This window comes from Artemia sp. Qi Xiang Cuo, chromosome 5 (assembly GCF_049724085.1).
Source record: "Artemia sp. Qi Xiang Cuo chromosome 5, ASM4972408v1, whole genome shotgun sequence".
Lineage (NCBI taxonomy): Eukaryota > Metazoa > Arthropoda > Branchiopoda > Anostraca > Artemiidae > Artemia > Artemia sp. Qi Xiang Cuo.
This window is the reverse complement of record NC_142798.1, coordinates 498,406-512,863: the sequence shown is the minus strand read 5'-3', so window position 1 is coordinate 512,863 and position 14,458 is coordinate 498,406. Positions and strand designations below refer to the sequence as shown.

General features: G+C 36.1%; 1 protein-coding gene across 1 annotated transcript in view; it reads left to right on the top strand.

Moving 5' to 3' along the window:
- ush (Zinc finger protein ush) overlaps positions 1–14,458 on the top strand; it is a 55,167-nt gene that overhangs the window by 24,504 nt on the left and 16,205 nt on the right. The window lies entirely within an intron of this gene.

Sequence of the window (14,458 nt, the reverse complement as noted above, 5' to 3'; positions counted from 1 at the left end):
ATTTCATCCTGAATCCAATAATTCATTCTTTTTCAATGTATATTTAATTTACCCCCCCCCCCCTCTAATTGTCCAGTACATACCTTGAATTGTATATAAGCACTAAATTTTCCTTGTGAAACTTTTCTTAAAGTTGATTTGACGGTTTATTAAAGTGATGGAAAATTCATTGCATATATACAGTTCAGGGAATATATTTGTCCATTACACGGGGGGGGGTGTTGTTGGTAAAGTGAACCTATGATAGAAATGAAGGTACTTGTGCATTATACGCCACTCAAGTTTACGCTGTCTAAAACTCAAGAACAAACCGGTTTCTTCGTTAGTTTCTTTCAGCTTAGCGTGAGACAAGACAAAGACAAGTGACAGAATAGATGGGAAATATATAATTTTGGCTATATATTTGCATATTAGGGAGTGGAAGGGTGGGGTAAAGCATTTGGGCAGTTTGAATTCAGAAAAAAATTCTTACTTCGTAATATGCATAATTATTGTACCTAACACATTTTACATGCTGATCCGCTATATTTTACCCCCCCCCCCCCCTAATGTGCAAATATTTAGCCCAAATTTGTTTCTAAAGTGTTATGAATGGCGTATAATGCACAAGTACCGGAATTAATGTTGTTCTAGATTCATGACAAAATTCTGAATCTAAATTATAGGCCTATGTTTATTCCTTAGCTACCTCAATAATCAGTGAATCCAAAAATTTACTGTATTTTGTAGGCTAGCCTAAACTTTTAGTTCAGAATAAAATATAAATAAACTCAATCGCCTCAATATTCGAGATGCATCTCCCCCCTCCAAAAAAAACTGACAAATTTCAATGCTGCTTTAGGATCTGGACAACCACAGCATATTGCGCTTTTCTTGATTAGTTTTTTCATTCAATCTATTTTATACTATTCTTAGATAATTCAGATGTATTCGGTATGGTCTAGTGGCTAGGATAGCTGGCTCTCACCTAGCAGGCCCGGGTTCGATTCCCGGTCCCGGAATTTTTGGAATTTTATAACATCGTAATGAGGGTCACCGGCATCTCATTGCGATTTTTTTTTTTTTTTTTTTTTTTTTTTTTTCTTATTTCCAAATGTGCCGTGCAAGTATCTGATTTCCTGTTTGTTTTTTACATCGCTCTATCATGAATACAGTATATAAATTATAGGCAGTATGATGTTTCTCTATCTCACCCATTATAAAAACCCGGACCGAGGTGCCAGTGCTCAAGAGAACGTAGAAACATAAGCGGCATTATATCTTTTCACGGGTAGACAAGTTAGATTTCTCTTGAACGCGAAACTTGGCTTCGACGTTGGAACACTAAATTTTGAAGAAACTAATTTTAAATTAATTTATTCCAATACATATATGAAAATCGGTAATTAGTAGTGCAATGTTATTATTAGATGTTTCTAGGAATTAAAAGTAGGTTTTGAAGTCTCAAGTTGGTTTCAAAGGCATGTTGAGAAAGTTTCTGCCAAAATACATGTTCCAGGCAGGGTTGCCAGAAAGTCAAGCCCAAGCCTTTGAAAAACAAGCCAAAATACGCCCGAGCCTTTGAAAACCAGAACTGCCATCATGGTCAGTTGAAAAGGTTCTAAAATTGCCCAAATTTGTGTGTTTCACAACAATTATCGGTGCTAAAGTAAAAAAAAAATAAAAGAAAATGCGGTCCAAACTTTTTGTTAATTCCATAACCTTTTTCAAAATCCTCATCATTTCGTCCATGACAAAATTAAAAAATTGTGTTACGAAAGTGCTACAAATTGAAGCACGGGCTACAGTGCTACACATTATGAAATAGTGCTAAAATACTTCTTTCGTGCTAAAATCAGAAAAAGTTTTGCCCCTAATCTAATTCTACTTTTACCTTGCTTGCTTACCCTTCGTTCATCCTGCTCCAATTTCACGGAAGAACAACGATTTATGTCATCCGCCAAAATTCATCTGTTTTGAGCTGCAGTTTTATGCGTCATAATCGTTAAACAGCTGTGAACTCTTTTTATTAACTTTTAGAATTTAATATGACTTATTCCAATGAATACGTTAGTAACAACCACAAGCCGGAGACATACAATATCTTTGGTTTATTATCGCATAAAAATTTTTGGTACACGTTAATTGGTACAATTGTAACACATTATTTAAAGATAATTTGATGATAGAAGTCAGGCCTCAAAAAAACAAAAAAACGTGAGAACAGGGCTCATACAAAAGCCTTCGTAATCCCAAGATGAAATAATACGTACAGATAAAAAACAAAAACAAGAAAGAAAGGCAATTAGATCCATAAGGCACTAAGAGATTTAAGACTCAAAGGAGGCTAGGATATTATCTAGATCGACTAGATCAGTTGTTTGGTCAGCTTCTTCGACTTCACAAACCTTATGAATATCACTATTGAAAAGCAGTTGCAAAACAATATCTAAAGATAACTTTATGATTAAAGAAAGGCCTCGAAAAGAAACGTGAGAACTGGGTTAATACAAAAGCCTTCGTAATCCCAAGATGCAATAATACGTACATATAAAAACAAAAAAACAAAAAAAAGGCACTTAGTTCCATAAGGCACTAAGAGATTTAAGACTCAAAGGAGGCTAGGATATTATCTAGATCGACTAGATCGGTTGTTTGGTCAGCTTCTTCGACTTCACAAACCTTATAAATATCACTATTGAAAAGCAGTTGCAACACAATATCTAAAGATAACTTTATGATTAAAGTAAGGCCTCAAAAAGAAACGTGAGAACGGGGTTAATGAAAAAGCCTTCGTAATCCCAAGATGAAATAATACGTACAGACAAAAAACAAAAAAGAAAGGCACTTAGATCCATAAGGCACTAAGAGATTTAAGACTCAAAGGAGGCTAGGATATTATCTAAATCGACTAGATCAGTTGTTTGGTCAGCTTTGTCGACTTCACAAGCCTTATGAATATCACTATTAAAAAGGAGTTACAACACAATATTTAAAGATAACTTTATGATTAAAGAAAGGTCTCGAAAAGAAACGTGAGAAAGGGGTTAATGCAAAAACTTTTGTAATCCCTAGATGAAATAATACGTAAAGATAAAAACAAAAAAAAAAAAAAAAGGCACTTAGTTCCATAAGGCACTAAGAGATTTAAGACTCAAAGGAGGCTAGGATATTATCTAGATCGACTAGATCGGTTGTTTGGTCAGTTTCTTCGACTTCAAATATCACTATTGAAAAGCAGTTGCAACGCAATATTTTAAGATAACTTTATGATTAAAGTAAGGCTTCAAAAAGAAACGCGTGAACTGGGTTAGCACAAAAGCCTTCGTACAAAAGCCTTCGTAAGTACAAAAGTCTGTAGATAAAATAATACAGACGGATAAAAAAACAAAAACAAAAAAGAAAGGCACTTAGATCCATAAGGCACTAAGAGATTTAAGACTCAAAGAAGGCTAGGATATTATCTAGATCGACGAGATCAGTTGTTTAGTCAGTTTCTTCGACTTGACAAGCCTGATAAATATCACTATTGAAAAGCAGCATACACTTTGTAGGCTCAAACGTCAAGCAACAAGTGCCACATGCTGACAACCACAGCCTGAACACAAGTATTCAGCTCAACATCCGCAAGAACATACGGTTTCGGAGCTTGCTTTTAATGACATTCATCATAGAAAATGACCGTTCCACTATCGCATTGCTAATTGGCAAACTCAACAGGGTCAATGCCCACTTGGCTAACTCACGAAAAGGAAATGCCCCAACAGCATCAAGATAATGTAGGACAGCTCTTCAGAATTGAGAGGAGTCTTTGGGGATTGTTCCTCCTCACGCAAATGACCAATTAACGTCCAACAGTTTCCTCCACTGATTCTCCAAGGCACTGAGATCAGTGGTAGCAACAATTCTCAATGGCAAGTCTTCAAATCGGGGTCGAAACTGAGACAAGCAAATCACAGGGGATAAAAATTTCAGCTTTATGAGCGAATCCAGAGCAGGAGGCATTTGTTTAAGCACCGCTTTAGCCGCAGTTTTCTGGAACGCAAAACACCGTATTTTGATTTCGCTCTTCGCTGTGTCTGAAAGTTTAGATTTGGCCAGTTCTATCAGGAACTCGTGTCCGTAATCAACTTGATCTGGAGGCAAATAATTGATTTCGAAGTCCATATTAACCATCAAAGACAATGCAGATGAGCCGAGTATCCTACGCAGGAGACAGTATCAAACCCTGCAACTCTTCAAAATGACGAAATGGTCAGGGTGTGTGTGCTGAAATAGCAAGTTGACCCTTTGAAATTCGGAAAGCAATGTCTTCAAGAACACAATGAAAATTCTGTTTTGCTCATCTTGATACATAGCATGTAGCACTCTGGTAGTATATCAACGTTCTTTCTCTTTGGCTATACTGAAGTGTGTGGTGAGCTCCAAGTACTGCTCATGTATGAGCACCAAGGCATTGTACCGAGAGAGCCAACGAGTATTTGAGGGAGAAATAATACGTAAGGGTGAATTTCCATCGTTTATCAAATTAAATACATGTTGATATGTCTCCCTTCTAAGAGGGCTTACATTAAACCATTTATATGTTTCGGACATCATAAACTCACGGTTCGAAGGGAGTTCACAGACCGCCTCTAAAGCACAGATGGAGTGAGTAGCAAACACACTTGAAGAGCTGAAGATAGGGTAAGCCATTGTCTCGTAGTAGGGTAAAAAGGGAGTGGTTTACTCCGCACAAGTTACTAGTACCGTCTGTGCCAATACCAATAAGGTTAATCATAGGTACTTTGCCGATATCAAGGAACTCTTTGAGTTTCTGATACAGTATAACAGCGGTAGTCGAAGGTAAGTAAGTAAGTAACAATGGGTTTATTTAAAAAAAAAAAATATACATCATCGATTCCCTGAAGCAATGCTTGTGCGGGAGAAAACCCTCCTAATAAATAAAAAAAAAACAAGAAAAAAAAAAGAGAAAAAAAAGAAATAGAAAAAAAAACAAAAAAAAACAACAAACAAATAGCTCAACTTACCGGACCCGAAAACCAACGAACCTCCAAACAACACCCAACAAAAATATAATAATTATAATCATATTCAGCTGCAACTAAATGGTACTTCAATTATGGGGGGGAGGGGGCGCCTTCACCTTTGTACTCTTAGCATCATTAGTTACAGTAACTGTAGTTGTAGTACTAAAAGTATACACATAGTGCCTTCTGGCTAATTCAAAATCCCCCACAATGTACTTTTAAAGATCTAACTTATTAAGTTGTTCTTGAGATATTGCTTTGCCACCTTTTTGAAAGTCCACCTGCTCATAGTTTATCTTTATTTAGTTCAATGTCTCCCTAAATATTTCTTGTATTTGATTACTGAGTATGTTGTTATATTCTCTTTGGACTATTGCTCTGAGTGTTGTGGGGGGGGGGGCATTCTCAAAGTCATAATTTCTGGACCTTTAAACTATGCTGAACAAAATGGCTATCTCAAAATTTTGATTGGATGTGTATGGGGAAGTGATTGACGTGGGGGATGGGGAGCTGGTTGCCTTCCATGAGCTCTTTTTGAAGTTCCTATGACATTTCTTTCTATAGGAAGTACCCTGGTCTAAAAAACAAAACAATATATTGTGCCCACATTGCTCTTTACTTAGGCAGCACACTACTTAGGCAGCACTATTGTGCTGCCTATGATATTTTGTCTTGGTATTTTGGTTATACAGCACTGGAAGTGCCAATTAGACCAGGTAAGCCCCTCTATAATTCAGCCTAAGGGTGCCCATGTATATTTGCACATTCTGGGGGGGGGGGGAGATAAAGTATAATAAACTTGCAGTTAAAAAGTGTTAATTACAACAGTCTAGAGAAAGACATGTAGAGAAGGAAACATGTTAAGAAAACAATTCATAATATGCAGAATAATTATAGATAACACATATTGCATGCATCTCAGCTATACTTTATCCCTAACTCCTTCCCCTAATATGCAAATATATAACCCAAATTATATATTTCCAACCCATTCTGCCACCCATCAGTAACTTGTTTTTCTGGTTTTGTTTTGTCACAGTCGATTACACTTACTGGTACAATTGATGAACTTCAGCCGTGGTTTTTGACATAACGGCGGAGGGCCTGGGGGTAATGTAAAGAACAGCTACAATCAAGATATCAGCAACAATTATTTTTATATACTAAATATTAGGTATTAATTTTTTTCTTGATATGTTTCCTTCTCTAGGTACATACCACTACAACTAGCGAAATCTGCCTATTACAAAGTATAAATTGTTTTCTTAACATGATTTTTTCGCAATAGCCCCAAATCTAGACTAAGCCTAGGCCACAAAAAGGTTGGGCCAGATCTGTCAAATATATCAAAAAAGGATAGATCTGCATAAAATTCAAGTCTTGCCTTAATCTGAGCAGCAATAAAATTCCTTGTTAGACTCCTAACGCAGAGCCATCTCAGCCGTGCAGAAACAAATTCCTAATGGGGAAGCGTTTCAGAATAGAAAGCGTTCCACGTGCTAAAGGAGGGCTCTTGTCTTTTGGTGCATAGCCACAGCTGAACCACTGTGATTTTCGAATTTTTATCTGGTTCCAAACTTTCAGTCAAAATAAGCCCATTTTTTTAAAAAAGCCCACATTCCCGCCCCACGGCCCCCACGCCCACTCCAAAATTCAGCCCGCCCCTGACGACTAAAACAAGCCCACGGGGCGGAAAACAAGCCCATCTGGCAACACAGGTTCCAGGGTAATTGGACCGCTGATGGCAGATCAAATGAGAGGAGCTGTTTGTACGCGCTAATGCAAGAATAAGTGGGAGGAGCTGTTTGTTCGCACTGAGAATGAAGAGCCAGAAATTATCTGCGGTAAACTTACTGCTATATCTTTATAGTGTGATCATGAGGTTTTAAGTAACGGTTGATACTTCTTTTGAAAGTGTCGACTGAGAAACTTTTAGGGAAAACGTTGAAGACGGAATATTTGTCGGTCCTCATATAAGACAACTTTGAAAGATGAATACTTCGAGTTGAAAATGGAAGACCAGGCAAAGAAAGCATAGAAATCATTTAAAAAATTGGTAACTGGTTTCCTGGGAAATGAAAAAGACCCAAGCTACAATAATGTCGTTGGAAAAATGTCAAATGAATACAAACTGCTAGGATGCAAATGACTCGTAAAGTTCATTTTCTCCGTCCTCATCTGGATTATTTTCCGGAAAATTTGGGAGCAGTAACTGAGGGACAAGAAGTACGGTTCCATCCAAATATTAAAGAAATGTAATACAGACATCAGGGACGCTGGGATGTTGATATGATGGCTCACTACTGCTGGATGTTTGAAAGGGAAAATCCCCAACCCCACAACAGGAAAAGTATCAAATAAAGTTTTGAAGAAAAAAGAAAACGTATCTTTTCTAAACGTATTTTTATGATTTTCTTGTGTTTAAATTAATTTTAATAACATTTAAATAAATAAAACTGATATGAAATGTGTTCAATTTATGATCTTCTCCCTAAAACCTTTACCCTCATATTATTTTATATCAATATTATTTCTGGAATCAGCACCAAACAATACAGACAAACCAGTTATTAAAACTAATACAGTTTTAAAAAATGTTTTTTTTAAACTTGTGTAATTCATGGTATATTTTCAACTTCTGAGACTTTATCCTCTCCCCTCCCACCTTGTTAAACCGCTGTTCATTTGTGCTACCCTATAATAAAAATAATTTGAAATAGTTTTTTTTGGTACTGATGCATTATGCGGGCACCGCTATATACTGTATGTGGAATGTCAAACGGGAAATGCTACAATCAAACGAGAGAGACAGATACCCGGTACTAAAACAGTTGTTAGAGTGGTATTAATCTAATATGAATGTTAAAATTACAATTTGGGATTTGCCAAAGACAGAGAAAGAGGTAGTTGAATTTTTACAGGATAAGGGGTTATTGCCCTTGGACAAAAAAAAATGCGAAAATGGACACACCATGACATACTTGTATGAGAAGCGTATTCGACAATATTGGAGGTGTTGTGTACGGCAATGTAAGCAAAAAGTCGGTTTGCCTAACCTAACATTCCACATGTAGTATATAGCAGTGCCCGCATAATGCACCAGTACCTTTTTTTCTATGGCGTGCTCGTCGAAATTTTGTCCACTCCTCCCAAAAGGTGCTTAGGTGACATCCCTACCTGAGGAACTGCTTTGGGCACTGTTTTAGTAGCCGGGCAACACACGAGAAGTGAAGTTTGGTTAATGCTAATGAAATAAAACAAAGTATCATAAAAATATAATATTTAAAAACAAATTTGGGCTATACATTTGTACACTGGGGGGGGGGGGGTAAAGCATAGCATATATTAAATACGTAACTTAACCTAACCTAAGTACCTTATTTTTCCCCTTTACCCCTCCCCCCCCCCCCCAAAAAAAAGAAAACAACAAAAGTTTAAATAATTTTTACAGTGAGCAAAACCTCACTAGGCAGCAGAAATCCGGTTTTTAATAGTATCTTTCAGATTCTATATGCAGTTCTTCTCGCTTGTTGCTCGGCTAGTAAAACAGTACCCTTCTTTGTATAGTCACTTCCTAATTAGGTCAATACTGTGATCTCATGGATTCATTTAAACTTGAAGAAACTGAATCAAGCATTCTAAGGTAAGAGGCTATCAAATTCGTATAAGCTAAGATTCTAGACAGATTCCTTATCACCCATTTTCTTTCTCAAAATTCAATCTGACATGTCATGTCAAGATTCTTATCTTAATCTAAAACCTTAAAGAAGGCAACGCTTATCATTTTGCAGCTGTTGTTAATTCTGATATCAAGATTAAAATAACCAGGTATTTGAACTTTTATTTAGTATTATAGTTAGGTTAATTGTAAAACTGTATCAGTATTTGTCTGATGCAGAAAATCCGTCAAAAATAATTAAAATTATTCACATAAAAAAGGAACAAGCCTGTATCAGATTTCAGATAAGTGAACTTGGTGATTGCTTCGACTATAAGGACAAAGAAACGGGGTTTTAGATCTAGATTTTCCCCTTTCATTAATTCAAATCAGGACCATATTGCCAAAAATCTCTTATCAATATAAAACCTTTCTTTTGTGAGACAAGGTTTAAACCCTTGTTTGACTCAGTGCAAAAAATAGCTAAAAAAGGGAGTTTACGATAGCTACTGACCGAGGAAGTTTTACCTACAAAGTTTAGTTAATCCCGGTTATTGTGAATACATACCAATTCTGCTGCTGTGGTTAAAAAATACAGTGGGCTACACAGGATTAATTCCACTGGGGAACAGAAACGCTAAAAATGTGTTTGGGTTTCACTTTTTTAAAGATTCTCTCTAAGCATCTTAGGTACGGCGAAAATAATTTTGATGTAATTTTTTTAATATCTTACTATTTCTCTGAACGAGAAAAGAGGACAACTCAAATTTTGTAAAAAATGGAAACATGGAATTTCTTGTGAATTAGGGTAAGAGAAAAAGCAGTGAATCAATTGATGGACTTGTAAGAGGCGGAATGTGAATCTAAGCTATCCAAGTCAGACAACGCTTTTTGAGTTATAGCAGACGAGTTATTGTTACCAAGAAGCCTAAGCTATAAGTTTTTTTTTTTCATTTGACGTTTCGTGTGAGATACCCAAAACTGTTAGAAATCCTTTAATAGCCCCAAGGTACATGCGTCACTTCTTGGGAACCTCTGAGTTAAGCTGCTCATTAGTTTGAAGCCGGGAGATTTTGTTCCAAGGAGTTTCTGCTGCAGAACAGTTCAGCGCTTCACGTATGAAGAACCGGATTTCCGCTCTTCTTTTAAGAACACACTTTGAAAATGGTAGCGAAGAAATTGTTGTAGGCAAAACTAATTTTGAAAGACGATTCTACTTTAGAATAAGAAAAAGTTTGGTCAGTAGAGGAAATAACAAAAAGGAATGCTTTCCATTTGTAAGTAGGAAAAAATCAGTTGTATATGCATATTTGTTGCTGAAATTGGTACTTGTTAATTATACCGAACACACCGTAGAAGTGAAGTTAGGTTAATCTTAATGAAATGAAACCTTCTTATAACCTTTAGTTTATATAACATGAGGGGGGGGGGGTGTATACTATTTGGACAATGCACCTAACCTAACATAACCCTCCCCCTCCTAATGTGCAAACATATAGCACAAATTATACAAGTCCAATGCATTCTGTCTAAATCCAATGCATTGTATCACCCGTCACTTGTCCTTGTTGCTATGAAACTGGTTTTCTGAGATCTAACCTAAGCGTAATTTTTGCCTGCGTTCCGTATAATTAAAAAGTACCCAGTAATCTGCCTTTATCTTGCGGACATAGTTTCTTTTTCAGTATTAATTAAAAAAAAAACTTTCCACAAGACAAGTTTTTCAAAGAAAAGTAAAGTGCTCCATTAAGCCAAGAATGAGCAAAAATAAATTCAAATAATCTTCCAAGTGTAAAACTACCACAATTCACAATCAATAAATAAATGAAACTCAAAACGAACAGAAATTACAATAAATAGCCGAATCAAACTCAAAACAAGCAAAACTTAACACGAGTAGAGCTGATAACCCCTATGCGTTCTCAAGACCAGAAAACAAATCGCGCTTTACTGAAAACAAAATATGCTTGAAAAGTTTTCACCTTTCTTACTTTCATAAATGAAAAATTATAAAACCTTTTACGAAGAAATGTCAGTATATGTTAATTTAACTGACAATCCACGGTCATTTGTTTGTCCGTGTTAGGCCTAGGCCTAATCATGTTAATTTTTTGCTCGTTTTGGTTTGACTCGGCTATTTACTGTAATTTCTGTTCTTTTGAGTTTCGTTTATTTATTGACAGGGATTTGTGGTAGTTTTTTGCTGTAATCAATAGTTGTTACCTAGTAAGCACTGAAGTAACTACATTGACTATAGCACCCTTAATGCAATAGCATCCTTTTCCGTTCCTTTTAATTGGAAAATAAATATCAAGAGAATCGTCTCCCATGTAGCTAAAAATCACTCAGTATTGCCAAACCTATAAGACATTTTTATACAATAAACTAAATTTCGATTGAAGCGATATGCTATGTCGATTGTTCGATACTTCTGCCAGCGCTCGTCAATCAGTGATAACATCGAATTGCCTTCGTCTCTTGAAACTTGAAGTCTTCTGATGCAATCTATGCGATAAGAAGAAGAACCAAAGACGTTGTTCCAACTTGATCTCTTTTTTCTTTGTTATCCAAGACGGTCATCTTGAATGGGCTTTCAAGTTGAAAAGATATGTGAGATACAATTGAATGGGTTGCAATCAGTTTTTTTTATTATTAATGTAGTAATTAAAACAGTTTTTTTTTATTTATTGGAGACAATGAGTCGAAGTACTTTAGTGGTACTTCTTCTTCTTCAACAAACATGTCAACAAAAGTTTTAAAAGTCTCATCCTGGGGTTCAGGATCTTTCACCCTATGGGGTACTATTAAGGGTTCGTTGAAGGCATTCTAGGTCTCTATATAGGGGAAGCTTTCAGTTGTGATTTTTTTCCGACTCATGGTGGGAGTTTTGCTCAGCAATTACTTAGAGTTGGACGATGAGATAGTTGAAAAATTCAAGGGTGCACGAACCGCGAAGTGTGTACTTAACCTTTTACATCTTTTTAAATTCAATTTTAGCCTCCTGTTTCTAATCATAGGGTCATTTTTGTATTGAGCGAGTCATTATGTCTATACGTGCAAGGGAGTGGGTTTTTCAGTGGAGGCACTGGCCTAAGGACACTAATTGGGACCCTCCCATTCAGATTGAAATCAATCAGAGATGCTTTAACGAGGCAAATAATTGTTTCTTCTTGGGGTTACCCTCTGGCACTGTGATGCTTTCACATAGTCTCAGAAAAGTATGCGCAAAACCCGGGATGTTAGATCTTAAACACGTACTTTTTGACCACTCTCCCCAATGGAAAAGTTAACTGAAGAGATCTCATCTGTCGCTAATACAAGAAAGTTATAGTGACTTTGAGTGCGTTTTGATGGGGGATTTTAATACTTTACCGGCGTTGAGGTTGAGGTTCAGATTTATTAATCCCAGATCTAGGAGATTTGGTCCCAATTTGTTGTAGAATACCGCGAAGTAATAAGTATGAAAAAAGAAAAATAAATGTTTGGGGAAGAAAGCTCCTGGCGCTTTGCGGGGAACATGGTCTGATCATTGCGAATAGAAGGTTTGGAAATGATAAGGGTATGGGCGAGTTTACTTGCCTTTCGGGCCCAAATCCAAGTGTTGTAGATTATGCGCTGATTCATACGAAATTTGTACCTGAATCGATTGATATTGATGTACTAGATTTAGTTGAATCCGATCATAGAGCTATTAAGCTTGAGCTGAAGACTGGGAAGCTTCAGGATGATGTTCTTTGAGTTAGAAATTTATGTAATGGGGAGCTTAGATTAGAGGGCTTAGGAAAACGAATTAGATATGATTTAACCGATAATGATTTTGAAACATTTAAAAGGGAGTTTATGAAGTTGCATGTAACAAATAAGTTGAAAGCGTTAGAAGAAGATGGAAAAGATGTACATGGTATAATTATGGAGTTTAATGAAATAATTTGCAGTTGTGCAGTATCGTGTAATCTGAAAAAAAAAGAAAAAAAAGAGCGATGTTTTGATTTGGAATGCAACTTAATGAAAGAAAAGTTCAGATATTCATTGAGTCATTTAAAAGAATGTGATAGAGCTGAAGATCAAAGTTTAAGATTAGCCGAATATAAAGATAAAAGAAGAGATTATAAAAGGTTAATTAAAAGGAAAAGAAAAGAGTTTGAGAATAAGAAGAAACTGAATATTGCAGATGATTTTAGAAATAAGAAAACAGGAAATTGGGTGATTTAGAATTTATTTACTCAAGCAGAAAGAATGGGGTGTATAGACAGGGAGTAGGGCTCATGATAAATAAGGAAACTGCCAAGTCTTATTTGGGCTGGGAAGGTATTAATAATGGAATGCTAATCGCTCATTTTATGACTAAAATATGCAGAGTATCAGTTATAATAGTACATGGCCGTGCAGAACCGACTGACGGAGATAGTAGTGACTCAGATGAATTTTACTTACAGCTACTGGAAGAAATGGAAAGGATTCCAGGTAGAAATATGTCATTTCTATAAGAGGATTTCAATGTCCAGGTTGGTAGAAATAAAGGTAGATGGTATCCTAACCTCGTTAAATTTTGTGTAGGAAAGGAAAACAGCAATGGTTACAGACTGCTGGGAATTTGTAGGCATAACAGTCTAGTTATAATCCCTAACAGTTTTTTGGTCCCAACCTGGCTCATAAGTTAAGGTGGTGTTGACATGATGATGAACACCTGCTAACCTCAGTAGTCAGGATGTTAGGTTAAACTGAAGACTGGCATAATCGATACAAGATACTAGGGCATAGAGGAGTGCTGTAATTGATGTTAAAAGTAAAGATCCCCATCTAGCAGCGTCTAGGGTTAATCTAAAGCTGAAATTTAGGAAGGGTAACTATGACGTTGGTAGACTCTAGCATGAGGATTTGATAGAATTTTTTTTAGGAACAGTTGAATGTTGAACCGGAGAGTTTAAAAATTTGACAGTTTAGAAGATGGATGGAACAATTTTAGGAAAATAGTTTGTGAAGTTGCTGATGGTGTCTTAGGGAACATTTTTAGAAACACAGCTAGGAATATTAGTGAAAATGCTTTGTGTTTAATAGAGAGGAGAAGGGGCTTGTACAAGAATTATTTGATTGACAGATCATATGCAAATCAAAGGAATGTAAAGAAAGTGGAAAAGGCATTAAAATATGAATTACGGAGTTGTGAAGCCTACCTTCCTTGGAAGAAGTTGTGCAGTCTACCTTCCTTGGATTGTATGGCCAATTTATAGCAACGTGTTGATTTTCATTATTGATTGTTGAACGAATAGATTTTAACGAAACTACCGAATTGGGTGAAAAATTGGGCCAAAACATAGAAAAATGCATAAGGGACCTTAGGTTTGAGCGTGATTAAAATATCAAACTTTAAAATTTTCTTCAATTATTTATAGTTTTGCATTTTTAAAACGGATCTTTTCTTTGGTTTTTAACCCCTCCCCACAAAACAATGTGAGTTAATGTGTATATAGGCTACCTGCCTTAGCTCCTAAACAAAAACTAAACTTAACTCTCTTTCTTTCTCTCTCTCTCCAAATTTCTATGGAGGTGTGGAGGGTGCTGAAACCGTTTGTTCTCCCAGAACACAATCTCGCTGTAACGTCATTAATACTTTTTGAAAGCTTCCTTAGCAAAAAAAAGGGATTGACGTTGCCCATGAAAAATGAAACAAATGTAAGTAAACAAGATTAGGTTTTCTGTGACCCAATTTAATCTTTAGTTTCATTCCTTATATATAGTTTTCTTGTTTGGCCTATTATTCGCTTTGATATGAAATAAAGCATAGTAATTT